The sequence below is a fragment of the Leptonychotes weddellii genome, chromosome 7 (assembly GCF_054177405.1).
Source record: "Leptonychotes weddellii isolate Sample4059 chromosome 7, ASM5417740v2, whole genome shotgun sequence".
Classification (NCBI taxonomy): domain Eukaryota; kingdom Metazoa; phylum Chordata; class Mammalia; order Carnivora; family Phocidae; genus Leptonychotes; species Leptonychotes weddellii.
The window spans coordinates 73,621,472-73,638,616 of record NC_138375.1 but is presented as its reverse complement, the minus strand read 5'-3'; the positions used below and the strand labels follow the sequence as shown (position 1 = coordinate 73,638,616).

Genomic DNA, 17,145 nt, shown 5'->3' with positions numbered 1-17,145 from the left:
TTAAGTATATAGGTCTTTCTCCTCATAGTTAAATTTATTCCTATGTATTTTATTTTTCTTGATGCAGTTGTAAATTGGAATGTTTTCTTAATTTCTCCTTCTGTTCAATGTTGGTGTATAAAAACACAATTGTTTTGTGTATTGCTTTTGTGTCCTGCAATGTTACTGAATTCATTGATTAGTTCTAACAGGTTTGGTTTTGTTTTGTTTTGTTTTGGAGTCTTCAGGGTTTTCTATATATATCATCTACAAATAGAGACAGCTTTACTGCTTTCTTTCCGCTTGGATGCCTTTTATTTTCCTTGCATAACTGCTCTGCCTAGGACTTCTAGTACTATGTTGAATGAAAATGGCAAGAGTAGGCATTTCTGTTTTGTTTCTGATCTTAGAGGAAAAGTGTTCAGCTTTTCATCAGTGGGCATAGTATTAGCCATGGGCTTGTTCTATATAACCTTTACTGTGTTGAATTATGTTCTTTATACCCACTTTGTTGATAGTATTTGTTTATCATAAATTGATATTGAATGTTGTCAAATGCTTTTCTTCAGCTATTGAGATGATCATATGATTTTTATCCTTCACTTTGTTAATGCACTACATCATATAATTGATTTACAGATGTTGAACCATCCTTGCATCCCTGGAATAAATCCCACTTGATCATGGTGTATGATCTTTTTAATGTACTGTTGAATTTGTTTGCTAATATTTTGCTGAAGATTTTTTTATCTGCCTTTCTATCCTCATCTTGTCCCACTCTCCCTCCTTTTTTTTAGTTGAAGTATAATTGACATACAGTATTACATTAGTTTCAGTGTACAACATAGCAATTAGACAGTTCTATATGTTACACTATACTCAGCATGATAAATGTAGTTACCATCCATTACCATACAACATTATTACAATATTACTGACTATATTCTCTATGTGGTACTTTTTATCCCCATGACTTATTTATTTCGTAACTGGAAGTTTGTACCTTTTAATCCCCTTTACCTATCTTGCCCCTCCCATAGCCCCCTCCTCTCTGCAACTACCAGTTGTTCCCTGTATTTATGATTGTTTCTTTGTTTCTTTGTTTTTTAGATTCCACATATAAATGATATCATATGGTATTTGTCTTTATCTGACTTTTTTACTTAACATAATACCCTCTAGGTTTATTTTGGCTGAATTATTACATCTATATTCATCAGGGATGTTGGTCTACAGGGTTCTTTTCTTGTACATTCCTTGTCTGGCTTTGGTATCAGGGTAATGTTGGCCTCATATAATGAGCTTGGAAGTTTTCTATTTTTTTGGAAGAGTTCCAGAAGTATTGGTATTAATTCTTTTTAAAATGTTTGGTAGAATTCACCAGTGAAGTCATTGGTTCTGGATTTTTCTTTGTTGGGAGTTTTTTGACTACTGATTCAATCTCCTTACTAGTAATTGGTCTATTCAGATTTTCTATTTCTTCATGTTTCAGTATCGGTAGGTTGTATCATTTTCAGGATATATCCACTTCTTCTAGGTTGTCCAGTTTGTTGGTGTATAATTGTTTATAGTAGTGTCTTATGATTCTTTGTATTTTTCTGGTATTAGTTGTAATGTTTTCACTTTGATTTATAATTTTATTTATTTGAGTCCTTTTTTTTTTTCTTGCTTAGTCTAGCTAAAAATTTGTCTATTTTGTTTATCATTTAAAAAAATTTTGGGGCACCTGGGCTGTCGTTAAGCATCTGCCTTTGGCTCAGGTCATGATCCCAGGGTCCTGGGATCGAGTTCCGCATCAGGCTCCCTGCTCCACGGGAAGCCTGCTTCTCCATCTCCCACTCCCCCTGCTTGTGTTCCTGCTCTTGCTGTCTCTCTCTCTGTCAAATAAATAAATAAGATCTTTCAAAAAAAATTTTTTTTATGCATCCCATAAACTTAGGTATGTTGTATTTCCATTTCATTTGTTTCAAATATTTTTTGATCTTTTGATTTTTTCTTTGACCCATTGGTTATCAGGAGCATGTTGTTAAACCCCCATGTTTGTGAATTTTCCAGTTTTAGCCTTATAACTGATTGATGGTTTCACACCATTGTGGTTGGAAAAGATGCTTGATACAACTTCAACCTTAAATTTATTATGACTTGTTTTGTGGTCTAACATATGATCTATTCTGGAGAATGCTTCATATGTACTTGAGAAGAAGGTGTATTGGAATTGAATGGAAGTGAATGAAATATTCCTTCCTTCCTTCCTTCCTTCTTCCTTTCCTTTCCTTTCCTTTTCTCTTTCTTTCTTTCTTCCTTCCTTACTTCCTCCCTCCCTCCCTCCCTTTCTCCCTCCCTTTCTTTCTTCCTTCCTTCCTTTTTCTTTCTTTCTTTCTTTGTTTCTTTCTTCTTTCTTTCTTTCTTTCTTTTTTCTTTAGAGAGAGAGAGAGTGCGGAGAGCCAGGGGGAGAGGGATAGAGAGAATCTCAAGCAGGCTCCACGCTCAGCATGAAGCCTGATGTGGGGCTCAATCTCACGACCTTGAGATCATGACCTAAGCCCAAATTAAGAGCTGGTCACTTAACCAGCTGAGCCACCCAGCCACCCCTGGAATAATCTGTATATGTCTGTTAGGTCATCTGGTCTAACATAAAATTTAAGTTTAATGTTTCCTTATTGGTTTTCTGCCTGGATGATCTATTCAATGTTGAATGTGGGTATTAAAGTCTCCTGCTGGTTGGATTAGTCGGTTGAGCATCTGCCTTCAGTTTGGGTCATGAGTCCTGCATTGGGCTCCCTGCTCAGTGGGGAGTCTGCTTGTCCCTCTCCCTCTGCCCCTCCCCCCACTCATGCCCTCTCTCTCCCTCTCTCTCACTTTATATATTTAGGAGCTCCTATTTTGCATGCATATATATTATGTATGAATGTTATATCCTCTTGATGAATTGACCCCTTTTTTGTTATATAATGACTTTCTTTGTCTCTTGTTACATTCTTTGGCTTAGAGTCTATTTTGCCTGTTATTAGTATAGCTACCCCTGAATTCTTCTGATTTCCATTTACATGAATGTCTTTTTCTATACCTTCATTTTTAGTCTATGTGGTATTCTTACAATTGAAGTGATTCTCTTGTACATAGCATATAGTTGTTTTTTATCCATTTAGGGACTTGTGTCTTTTGATTGAAGAATTTAGTCCATTTGTATTTGAAGTCATTATCGATAAGTATGGACTTACTATTGCCATTTTGTTAGTTGTTTTCTGGCTGCTTTATTATTCTTTGTTCCTTTTTTCATCTCTGTTCTCTTCTGTGATTTGATGATTTTCTTTTCTACAGTGGTGTGATTTGATTCCTTTCTCTTTTGTGTATCTACTATAGTTTTTTGCTTTGTGGTTACCGTGAGCCTTATATAAAACATCTTAATTTATAGCTGTTTATTTTAAACTAATAATTTAACTTCAAATGTACATAAAAACTCTGTTTTTACACTGCTCCCGCACACATTTTATGTTATTGATGTTACAATTTACATTTTTACACTGTGTATTCATTAACAGATTGTTATAGCTATTTTTAACCCTTGTATCTTTTAACATTTATACTAAAATTATACATGATTTACCAACATTTTAATATTACAATATTCTAATTTTAACTATATATGTTTACCTTTACTGGTGAGTTTTATCCTTCCATGTTTTCCTGTTACTATTAAATATCCTTCAAATCCAGATTTGTTTTTTTTATTTGTATTTTCATTTTGATAGTATTCTGAGAAAATTCACTTAAGCATATTTTGGATCCCCTGGAAACCCACTTTATCACAGAATGCTGTAGTGACCTTTTAGTGCCCTCATTTAAATTTGTGTTTGTGATTAATTCACACCAAGTGAAAGCCAAATGATGTTAGTTTCCCTACTGTAGAAATAGAGGTTTTGCAGTACTTTAAATGGAGTTGTATTCCTTGACCTTTGTTTCCAAATATGTATTGCCTACATTAGTCCTTTGAGATAAACTCTCCCTGACACTGACTTTCTTGGGGTCTCAGTGGCAGTACTCAGGGGTCTTTGGAAAAGTGCATTGGGGAAGTAGAGGGAAACTCTGCCCTTCCTCCCCTTTATTCCGCATGTCCTGCCTTGTCTTCAACAAACCAGCTCTTCTTTTCTATTTTGTACATCAATCTCCTTTGTAATAAGCTTGGTGACCAATGGGTTCATTATCTCAAAACAAGTTTTTTAATCACTGGCCTAGACCACTACAGTTCTAGATGAGAATTTAAAATATTATGAGAATGTGTAATAAAAACAATTGGCTAAAGTTTGACTATAGCCTTATTTTCTGAAGCAAAATATGAGAAACTGGATCAAATTCAGAACCATAGGTATAAGCAAGTTTCCATTTAAAGTGAAGCAAAACACATTTCAGTTATAGTACATGGAGTATTTCAATGGGATACTTTATTTCTCTCATGTTACAGAGAATGTTGTCAAAGACTCCAGGGTCCCATGTGATTCAGAGGCAGAGCCAAGACTAGAACCCAAATGCCTGATTCTGGTTCCAGCACTCTTTCCATTAATCTGCATCCTCCTCACACCCTTTTGTCTCAAAATTATCTTGCTGAGGAAGACTTAAAGTTTCTGGAGGAAAAATATGTTTTTTTCTGGAGAGTTTCGAGGCATCTATGATAAGAAACAAAATGTCTTAGGGCGCCTGGGTGGCTCAGTTGGTTAAGGGACCGACTCTTGATTTTGGCTCAGGTCATGATCTCAGGGTTGTGAGATCAAGCCCCACATTGGGCTCTGTGCTCAGCAGGGAGTCTGCTTGAGATTCTCTCCCTCTTCCTCTCCCTCTGACCATCCCCCCACTCTTGCACTTTCTCCCTCCCTCAAATAAATAAATAAATCTTAAAAAAAAAAAGAAACAAAGTATCTTTTGAATCAGAGAAGACATATTTGCAAATCTCTAAATATTAGTTTTGTTTGGTCACAGCTTATTCTTTAATACTCTTTCTTCTTTTTGCTGAAGCAAATGCCTTGGGTATAAGTAAAGCTTTTAAAACATCTTATGTTCCTTCGTGAGATCCTTTGGAGTTAATAGGTACCACTTATGTGACAGGTACTGTTCCAAAGAAATCACTATAATTTTGCTATTTCTGGAGCCTGGCTTCCTTGCTGTCTTCATAATGTTTCCCAAGCTCTAATCTGAAATACACTGATATCCTTATTTGATATGTACAGTCCTCTGTGCCTTGCTCCTTGTAGTATGTTCTCTTTCATCCACTTGTCTAGAAAAGTTATAATGGAGTCCAGTCGGTGTGCTTCAAGCTTTCTCATAAAACTCACATTTTGGAGTTTTACTCTGACTGGGACCAAGATCAGGGATAACCAGGTTGGCTAGAAAACTATAGTTTTATTTTTGTTTGTTCTTTCACTTCACAAAAACTCTAGAAATTCTTCCTTTTTATAGTCTTTCAAATTTTTTTTTTTAAAGATTTTATTTATTTATTTGACAGAGAGAGACACATTGAGAGAAGAGCACAGGCAGGGGGAGTGGAGGGGGGAGAGGCAGGCTTCCCGCTGAGTGGGGAGCCCGATGTGGGGCTCGATCCCAGGACCCTGGGACCATGACCTGAGCCGAAGGCAGACGCTTAACGACTGAGCCACCCAGGCGCCCCTAGTCTTTCAAATTTAAGATTAGCTATTTCTGTATCGAAAATTTTCATCATTTACTTCTAATTGCCTTGTTCTGTTCCTCTCTCCTTTTTTCCCTTCCTTCCTTCAAAACATTCATTGACATTGCTTTGTGTCAAACAGTATATGATTTTAACTATGGCCAAATGTTTACTGGTTAGATATATGAATAATTTTTTCTATATGTAACCATCTGTGTCTATATTATACTAAACCTGAATTCATACTGAGGTTTCCAATTCTAGTCCATTACCACATGGCTTATTCCAGTCTCCTCCTCTTGTTTATTTGTAACCTCCTACTCCAATAATGAGAAACCTGGCTCCCACCAACTGCCATACAGTTTTAAAAATTTTACCATTATATATTGTGGTATCAGAATTGTTAACATGTACTTACCCCAGGGGAGAGAACTTTGTCAGCATGAGTTCAGTACTTATGCCAGTTTTTGTTCGTTTTGTTTTGTTTTGCCTTTAGTCTTATAGAATCTACCCATTTCCAGTTATTTAGGTCAGCACCTTTGCCCCTGTTTCCTTCTGTAGTTTCAGATTTTGTAATTTAGCTTCAGATACCACCTTTTGTCTCTTTTGCTGAATGAAGCTTTGACTATTGAGTATAGAAGAAACAGAGCCATTTATAAATGTCCTGCTAGGTTTTTTCTTTTCTGGCTTTTTCTTTCTAGAGTTACCTATTTGGGTTTATATCTATTTATTCAAGTTTTCCAAATCTTGATGACTAGACTTCCAGTTTCAGACATCACCCATGGTTATTGATATCACCTGAATTGAAATTATTCTTTTTGGTTCTCCTGTGTATGATTTGATATTCATATACACTGGACTTCATTTTATTTTCAAAAATGTTTCTCTGAATTGTCACAGTCAATTTGCACCCTTTCCCTAACTTCTAGAAAGTTAACAATTATACCCCCATGGAGGCAAATACAGACTTACTGGGCTCATGTCTCTCATGTAGGTCACTGATAAAAATAAATAACTTGGTGAATTTTCTCTTGAGGCAGAAAGTAGGTTACTGTGGTCCCATGGAGAATATCTTCTCATTTTACTGTGATACATTGTTGCTTCTAGACAGTGATCATGTGAGTCCTTTCTGAAGCTCTGGCATTCATTTTTTTTCTGAACACAGTACAGCTAAGTGCAACATATGACAGTCATGTTTGAAGCTTTATTTTATTTTAATTTTAGTATATGTATATATGAGGAGTCCCAAGAGGTTAAATCTAAAGCTGCATTTCACTGTCCTGTGCTAACTGATAACAGCCAGGGTTGTTGTCTTCCAAAAATATTTAAACACAGATGCACATACAGAGGGTTTTAAAAATACTTTCATGCTGTATATATTATTCTGAAATTTTCTTTTACCACTTAAAATTACATCATAACATCTCTCTGGTTAATAGTTATGTCATATTCTTTAATAGCTTCATAATATTCTACAGTATGAATATACTATAATTTATTTAATCATTACCCTATTGATGGACATTAAGGTTGCTTCTAATTTTTCACCACTAAAAATACTGTTTTACAACATTACAATTTTGTAATGAGAACTCTTATGAATATATCTTTTCAGTCTGGTTCTTTTATTGCTGTAGGATAGATTCCCCAAAGTATAATTGCTGGGCCAAGGTGTATATGCATTTCTTATTGCAATGGATATTGCCACATTACTTTGCAAAAGGTTTTAACAATTCACACTTCCATCAGCAATATGTCCATTTTCCTGCATCCTTGTGAACACTGGATGTTTTTACTTTTTAAAATGTAGGTTAAACTAATGTTTAAAAAAGAGTATCATGTTAAAAAAGAGTATCATGTTTTAATTTCTATTCCTTTTTTTTCACTGATAAGGTCAATGCCTTTTTCCCCCCACTTTGGTTTGTTTGTTTCAGTTTTATGGTCATTTGGATTTCCTTTCCTGAGATTATCTGGCTCATAGCCTTTGCTTATTCTTATTTTGAGTTGTTTGTTTTTTTCTTTTCAATTTGTAGTTCTTTATATTTTAGAACTAGCGATCTTATATTTGTATTTTTTTAAATAAACTTTTAATTTTAGAACAGCTTTAGATTTGCAGAACAATTGTGAATATAGTACAGAAATTTCCTGTATTACCCTCATCCTTCCTGCCCCATTTCCCTTGTTATTACCATTCTACATTAGTATGGTATATTTGTTACAGTTAATTAACCAACACTGATACCTTGTTATTAACTGAAGCCCATATTTTATTCAGATATGCTTAGTTATTTTTTCTAATGTCCCTTTTCTATTCTAGGATACCATGCAGGATACACATTACATTTAATTGTCATGTCGCTTTAAGCTCTTCTGTGCTGTGAAAGTTTCTCAGACAGTTCTAGTTTTTAATGACCTTGACATTTTTGAGGAGTACTGTTCAGGTATTTTGTAGACTGACCCTCAGGTGGGATTTATCTCTTTTTCTCATGATTAGATGGAGTTAATGATATTTGAGAAGAAGATAACAGAGGTAAAGTGCCATTTTTCTTCAAGTTTTTGTTTTAATCCCTGTTAGTTAACAGAGCGTAATATTAGTTTCAGGTGTAGAGTTTAGTGATGTATCATTTACATACAACACCTGGGGCTCATCACAACAAGTGCCCACCTTAATCCCCATCCCCTATTTCACCCATCCTCCCACCCACCTCCCCTTGGTAACCATCAGTTTGTTCTCCATGGTTAATGAAGTGCCATGTTCATTGCATCATTTCACGGGTACATTCCAGCAACACGACTTGTTATTGGTGATCACCTTAATCACTTGGCTGCGGTAGTGTTGTGTTTCTCCACTATCAAGTTACTCTCCCCTTGCCACCCCCATTTTCCATGCGACTGTACTAGGGAAGGAAGTTACTGTGTGCAGCCCAAACATTCAAGGAGTGGAGAGTTATGCTCCGCTTCGTATGAGGATGCAGTATCTATGTAAATTATTTGTAATTCTGCAAGAGGCATTTGTCTCTTTCCTTCCATTTATTTATTTATTCATACTCGGTCATTGTGCTTTTTAAAATTTTTTTATTTTTAGTACTTCTTTACTGGTACTACAAGATGTTCCAGATTCATCCGGTATATTTCCTGCCCCAATCCTAGAATCAGCCACTTCTCTAAGGGACCCTGGTTCCTTTTACAGGACAATAATATTAGAAAATAACATCTGGGCATTAGGTATGCTGTTGCTATGGGATCAGCTGAGAGAGCAAGGAAATGTATGTGTATATAGGTATATGAATAATTTTTTCTATATGTAACCATCTGTGTCTATATTATACTAAACGTAAATTCATACTGATGTTTCCAATTCTAGTCCATTACCACATGGGCTCATTCCAGTCTCCTCCTCTTGTTTATTTGTAACCTCCTACTCCAATAATGAGAAACCTGGCTCCCACCAACTGCCATACAGTTTTAAAAATTTTACCGTTATATATTGTAGTATCAGAATTGTTAACATGTACTTACCCCAGGGGAGAGAACTTTGCCAGCATGAGTTCAGTACTTATGCCAGTTTTTGTTTGTTTTGTTTTGTTTTGCCTTTAGTCTTATAGAATCTACCCATTTCCAGTTATTTAGGTCAGCACCTTTGCCCCTGTTTCCTTCTGTAGTTTCAGATGTTTGTAATTTAGTTAGATTGTTTTGCTACGTTCTCTATTCCATCCTAAGATCTCTGACCTCCTAAATAATGTTTAAAATTTGTGTACATTGAGGTTCACTCTTTGCTATAAAAGGCTATGGGTGTTGACAAATTCATAGTGTCATATGTCCACCATTACAGTAACATATAGAATAGCTTTAATGCCAAAAATATCTCTGGTGCTTATTTAACGTTTATTAACCCTTTCTCCCTTCATAACCACTGATCTTTTTACCATCTCACTAGTTTTTTGTTTTACAGAATGTGACACAATTGGAATATAATTAGATACTGAACACAGCCCTTTCAGACTGATTTCTTTAGCAATATGTACTTAGGATTGATACATATAGTTTTATAGTTATAGTTTTAGTTTTATAAATAATATTTTTTTAAAATCACTTAATATTTCATTATATGGTTTACTTATATGATAAGTTTACTTATCCATGTACTTATTGGAGAATTTCTTGGTGACTTCCAGTTTTTGATGATTATGAATACAACTGTATAAACATTAAGGTGCAGGTCTTTGTGTGAATATAAGTTTACATTTAGGTAAACCTAGGAGTACTATTGGATCATATGGTAAAACTAGACTTAGCTTTGTAAGAAGTTGCCAAAATGTCTTCCAAAGTTGCTATAACCACTACTGAATGAGAATTGTGTTGCTTTGCATCCTTGTCAGCAAGTGGTATTGTCAGTGTTTTGGATTTTTTTTAATACTAACAGCAGCTTTATTCATAACTGTCCAAATGTGGAAGCACCTGAGATATCCTTCAATAGGTACAAAGATACATAAAATGGGGTACATTCAGGCAATAGAATGTTATTCAGGAATAAAAAGAAATGAGCTATCAAGCTATGAGAAGACATAGTGAAGAATCTTAAATGCAATATTACTAACTGAAAGAAGCTATATAAAAAAGTTACACACTATATAATTCCAATTATTTTGTCTGAAGAAGACAAAACTATGGAGATGGGAGAAAGATCAATGGGTTGCCAAGGGTTAGGGTGAAGAAGGAAAAGAACCCAGGTGTTTGTCATCCCAGTATTCCCCTGCTGGATTCTCGTAGAACTCTGGGATCCCATGAGATCTGGCTTCCTTTGGGAAGAATGGCTGTGGCAGCAGAGCCTTTGGCCTGATTCCATCATTTTTGAGTGCTCCTCACACTCAGCTTGAGTTTTTTTGTATTTTAACCATTCTGATAGGTATGCAGAGGCATCTCATTTTTGTGTTAATTTGCAATTCCCTAATGACAAAGGATGTTGAGTATATTTCATACATTTATTTGCCATTTTGGGTGAGGTGTCTTTTCAAAATTGCCCATTTTTTATCTTGTCTGATTGCACTAGTTAAGACTTCTAGTATACTGATGACTAGGAGTGGTGAAAGGGGGCATTCTCATCCTATTCTGGATTTAAAGGAGAAAAAAATCCATTTTCTTTCCAGTAAGTATGATGTTAATTGTAGGTATTTTGTAGAGGTTATTTATCAGTTTGAGGAATTTCCCTTCTATCTCTAGTTTTCTGCTTGTCATGGATTTTGCAAATATCACCATTCTATAATTCGTCTTTACATTTTGTTCTATCTCTTTTTATATACATTTTACACTTGTTTCCCCAACATTTTCATATATGAAGTCTCAGATAAACCGTGAGCTTCTTTGTATCACTTGCTTCTTCCATTCTTCCTTTATTTTTCTCTTTAATGTGTAAGACTTCTACATGGTCAAGCTTATAGACTTAGAATTTTTCTGGGCTAAATTTCTAGGGATTACCACTTCCTAGTTTTTTGAACCTGGAAAAGTTCTTTTACCTCTCTGAGCCTCAATTTCCTTTTCCAAAAAAGTTGGTGTATTTTTCCTTCCTCATATTTATAAGTGCTGAACAAGTGATTGCTACTATCTTTTTCTTTTATGGAAAAAGTTACTGTATTTTTTTCTTTCTGGAAAGCATTGGCATCACACTCTCCAGCTGTGTGACATATCTGAGGAACAAAAGTGACCAGAATATAGTTCCATTTATGCAGCTGCTTTCCTCTGTGAGCAGAGAAATATCTTGGTCATATTTTTGGTCCAGCCATGTTATCACTGTTATAAATAAGTAATCTCTTTTTAATGATTAACCTTGACCTGAATAATAAAAGTGGTGTTAATTTTTGTTGCAGGGAAACTTGATGGAGACAAACTTTCACACACATGAATAAAATGCTGGGGTTATAACCTCGAAAGTTGAGCACTTAAATGCTTTACAACAATTATAAGTCAACGCAAGGAATGTTATTAAGTTACTAGTATGTAAAATTCTTAGTATACTATTATTTCATAACGGCATTCAAGTGGGCCTTGTATGTCCTACACACACAGGTGGTAGGGGTCAGAAGTTGATGACTTCTGTCCTTTGTCATAGTAGTTATTTTGTATATCTCAGATTTACATCACAAATTAGGAACCACTTGGCTAGAAATAACTAAAATTCTGCTGGGAAGAGGATTTAACTGGGAATGTGCTCTTGGAATTTCTGAATTTGAAGAAGTATGATTGCTGAAAGCATACCAAATGTTTGAAAAATAGTATTTGCCAACCATATAAAACCAGGATTAGTTGTGGACTAGAAGTTGAGCCATTGGTGTGATGGGAGCCCATTGTTTCCCTTGTTTTAATTGCTTATCCTTTTTTGATTTTTCCAGATATAAAACAGTAATCATATTTTCCATTATTTAGCTCACAGAATGTTAGAAGAGAATAGGATAATGTGGGCCTAAGATTCTTCATTTGTTTTCCATCACTTACAGGCTGAAATCCAAATTGCTTAGCAATATCATAGTGGTTAAAAACATAGGTTTTGGAATTAGATAGAGGTTGTAAGCCCAGATTCTGACTTTGCCACATATGGCCATGTTCTTGGGCAGTTTACTTGAATGTTCTAAGCTTTAGTTTCCTCATCTATGAAATGCAGATAATAATAGTCCCTTCCTCCTAAAGGATGGAATGAGAATTAAACTGGGTAATGTTTATACAGTAGAAGCACAGGGTTTGGTACATTTTATGTGTTCAGTACACAGTAGCTGCTGGTATCCATATTACCATGGCATGTAAGGCCTTTGCTAGCTGGTTTTTTCAACTTCATCTGCCATCATTAACCCCCTAAATTCACCCCATTTATCCTGAAAACACTCCTCTATTATTACATACCTTCCTGACTTTTCTCCACTGTGTCTTTTTGATATAAGAAATGTTAGCCTATTCATAGGTGGTTTCTCTTTAGTTAACACATAGTGGAACTGTAGCCAGTTGACTCAAGAAAATTGTGTAGAATTAAACTAATATTGGGATAATCAGGGCCATGTAGGGGGGCAGGCTCCAGAGGGAAGTCCCAAGACAATGGGAGCGGGGCCTCCGCTGCCAGCCTCATCAGCCTCATCAACCTAGTCCACCTCACTCACCTTGCTCGCCTGGCCATAGCCACCCCAGGGACTTTGAATTTGTCGGGGATCTTCCTCAGCAGACTCTGCCTGGAGAAAGGACCACCGTTTGGCTTGGTGGCTGTCCCGACAAAAAATCCCAACAGCAGGATGAACTTCATGAACTAGGAGTGTGCCATTCCAAGCAAGAAAGAAACGCCATGGGAAAGAGGGCTTGTTTAAACTACGGATGCTTTTCAGAGACCACTATCCATCCTCACCCTCAAAATGCAAATTTGAACCACCGCTGTTTCACCCAAATGTGTACCCTTTGGGTACAGTGGACCTGTCCATCCTTGAGGAGGAAAAGGACTGGAGGCCAGCCATCACGATTAAGCAGATCTTGTTAGGAATTCACGAACTTCTAAATTAACCAAATATCCAGGACCCAGCCCAAGCAGAGGCCCACACGATTTATTGCCAAAACAGAGTGGACTATGAGAAGCGGGTTTGAGCACAAGCCAAGAAATTTGCACCTTTGTAAGCAGCGACCATGTGGCACCATAAGAAGGAAGGGATTGGTTTGGCAAGAACTTGTTTACAACATTTTTACAAATCTAACGTTGCCCTGTACAATTACTAGTCACCTGGGGAGAGTTGAGTGGGTGCCCTTTTCCATCTCCGCCACTGGGACACAGTCCTCCACCGCTGGGTAGCCTGGTTTTTCATATAGGGTCTCTTCCTTCAGTCTTGTGTATTTTTGATTGTTATGTAAAACTTGCTTTTATTTTAATATTGATGTCAGTATTTCAACTGCTGTAAAATTATAAACTTTTATACTTCAATGAGCCCCGTGGAGCTCGTTTCCTTTCCTTGCAGATGCAGGCATGCTTCACACGGTTTAGAGAGAGCTACTCTCAGCCTCCAGCCAGCCTCCCTCCCGCCTTGTGCCTTGTTCTCAGAACCTGAGTTGTGTTGCTTTTGAGCCTCAGATCCAAAGTCCAAAGGCATCTCCTTGCCCCATCACTTCCTTTGTGCTATATGGCATTTTGTCTGTGTTGCCCTTTAGAATAAATGAAATAAAAAAATAAACTAATTTTGAGATAATCATAAATACATAAGAATTGATCAGATAAGTATATATTCAGTATATTAATAATAAAATAAATGAAAATCCCTGTGTATATAAGACATCTTGAACCAGTGGTCATTGGGCCAAACTAAGTGTAGACCTGTTTTGTTTGGTCTCTTGATGGTAAAATAAATCAGGAGAATTTATAATAAAAATTTGAATTTCTGGCTTCTCTTGAAAAGGTTGGAGATCTAGCAACTGAACCTCCATTGCTGCATAGAAATGGTTGGGGTTCTTCAATTACACCCACTCTCCATTCAAATAACATAGACACATCACAATAGCATCTATGTGGCCGCCAGTATAGAGTTCATCTTTTTCTCCAGGAAAGGTTATTTGATTAATGTGAAATAGGAAGAGTACTGCTCTTTATCCATTCCCAGGTAGGTAGAGTATAAACTGATCTACCTGAAGAACCAATAGCAGCCACCCACCCACATTGCAGAGTGCCTAACCAAATGTTCTTAAATATGTTTGAGCTTGGCAAAGCTTGTATCTCTATAGCTATATATAGTCTTGCTGATTTTGGTATTACTTTGTTCTGTGCCCTCCTGAGAGGCCCTACAGTTTGTGCAGGTGAATTCGAGTTATTAATGGAGATGGTGGCTTGTATTAGACGAGTCCTGTTCTCTTACAGCCCCGTGACCCAGGTACATGTGGTTTTGGCCACATTGTGGCAGGGCCATGGGGCCATGTGTACTCATGTTAGAAGGCTGTGTAGGAGAGTATTTGACACGTTCATCAGGCCAGTTTATAAGCTGAGGGTTTTTTTGGTGGGGGGGTGTACATTCAAATTTTAACCACTTGAATAATTAAATGTTTGTCCCCTCTCTGTGACTACAGGTACCTCTAATAAATTCCCATGCTTAGGAGAATACTTATGAAGAACAAAGGGAAATGATTTAGCAATAATCTAGTTAATTTGGTCAATGTAAACACCTCAGTTGGCTATATCATATTATGTTTTGAAACTTGAATTGTGTACTTTTTATTGTTTACACTGACTAAATTGAGCATAAAATTGCCAGATCAGTTTACTCCATGTTTTACAGATACAGCATAAAAGCCAGATTAAGCAAAGAGATAGTATTTTTCTCTGAGCAGAGTGTGGGATTTGAGTTTCTTATCAGACTTTGAAAACTGTGAATGTTAAATTATACTAGGATGGTACTTCCTGTTTTTACTTGTCGTTGAATTTATTTTCTTCTTCTGAAGCCCAGAGCGAGCTTTCAACTGCATATCCTTTAATGCATTGACATGGGAAGAGATGTGGTAGAGTTGCAGCCAGGAAAAGATTAAAAATTTACTCAAGAAAATTTTGTATCATTCAGTTCAAGTACAGGAACAAATATGATTTGTCTGAGATTTGGCAACCTCTCATCCCTCTTTCAAAATGAAATACATCAAAACGCCTTCATGAGGCACGTACTAATTAGCTCTTGCTGCTTGCTAGTTACTGTGTTATTACCTACTCCAATCCAATCAGACATCCAAAAGGAGATCCATTTCTAAGAGACGGTGTGATTCAGTTGGATTAAGTACAGACCCTGAAATCTGACACTCATGGGAATATCAATCAACATTATAGGTCTGAGTTTCCATAAAAGACATAATGTGATTTGCCCCTATGTCCAAATAAAGATATTATCATGACTTAAAGGTAAATTGCTGTAAATGAAAATAATACAATTCAATGCATACCATAGGAAATAATTGGATGTATATATAGGCAATACGTTTAAGAGAATAACAAAGTGAATTCATTTTCATCCTTACACTCCTAGGGGACGTAGAGTGCCTAGCCCCAGCTGCCTGCTCAATGCGTGACTACTGACTGAATGGATGAATCTGTCCATCAACAGTGGTGCTTTGGTAACCACTTACTCTAACAAGGTTAAGTTACTTCAACTCTGCAGACCTCAGACTTTTCTATCTGTGAAATGATTTGGACTAGCTAGTAAGAAACATTTTCTTGCAGGTCCACAATTTGACTCTATGATTTTATGTATTGTAAAACTTGGCAAATATATATAACCTAAAGTGTTTGTGGGCCTTGGTTTGGTTACTGTAGGAAAACAGAAAGATTTTGAGTTTGACTTATTGAAAGATTATTTTTAAATTTTTGCTTATTGGTGAATTGAAACTCATTTGTATTTCTGAAAGTATTAGGAAAATATTAGGTGATCAAACATATTGGGGGCTGTTTATTTATATACATATACTTGATAGGATGGTCTTTGAGGATTAGAGTAAGAAAATGAGCAATGACTTAAATAATATGTTTATATAAAATTAAATAATGAAAAGAAATTAAAACAAAACATAAATTGGTATTTTAATGGCCAGCAAAAATCAACCATGACTGTTAGCATATGACTATTGTCCTAAGTGAAAATTTGTCCCTTCTAGTGGAAATTTTTTTTATTATGTTATGTTAATCAGCATACATTACATCATTAATTTTTGATGTACTGTTACATGATTCATTGTTTGTGTATAACACCCAGTGCTCCATGGAGTACATGCCCTCTTTAATACCCATCACCAGGCTAACCCATCCCCCTACCCCCTCCCCTCTAGAACCCTCAGTTTGTTTCTCAGAGTCCATAGTCTCTCATGGTTCGTCTTCTCCTCCAATTTCCCCCCCTTCATTTTTCCTTCTTGTTATCTCTTTTTTTTTTTTAACATATAATGTATTATTTGTTTCAGAGGTACAGGTCTGTGATTCAACAGTCTTACACAATTCACAGAACTCACCATAGCACATACCCTCCCCAATGTCTATCACCCAGCCACCCCATCCCTCTCACCCCCCACCACTCCAACAACCCTCAGTTTGTTTCCTGAGGTTAAGAATTCCTCCTATCAGTGAGGTCATATGATACATGTCTTTCTCTGATTGACTTATTTCACTCAGCATAATACCTTCCAGTTCCATCCACATCGTGGCAAATGGCAAGATTTCATTCCTTTTCATGGCTACATAATATTACATTGTATATATATACCACCTCTTCTTTATCCATTCATCTATCGATGGACATCTTGGCTCTTTCCATAGTTTGGCTATTGTGGACATTGCTGCTATAAACATTGGGGTGCATGTACCCCTTCGGATCCCTTCATTTGTATCTTTGGGGTAAATACCCAGTAGTGCAATTGCTCGGTTGTATGGTAGCTCTATTTTAAACTTTCTGAGGAACCTTCATACTGTTTTCCAGAGTGGCTGCACCAGCTTGCATTCCTACCAACAGTGTAGGAGGGTTCCCCTTTCCCTG

At 36.4% G+C, this 17,145-nt stretch overlaps 1 long non-coding RNA gene across 1 annotated transcript in view; it reads left to right on the top strand.

Moving 5' to 3' along the window:
- LOC115938449 (uncharacterized) overlaps positions 1–17,145 on the top strand; it is a 312,799-nt gene that overhangs the window by 138,288 nt on the left and 157,366 nt on the right. The gene's annotated exons all lie outside the window — the stretch shown is intronic.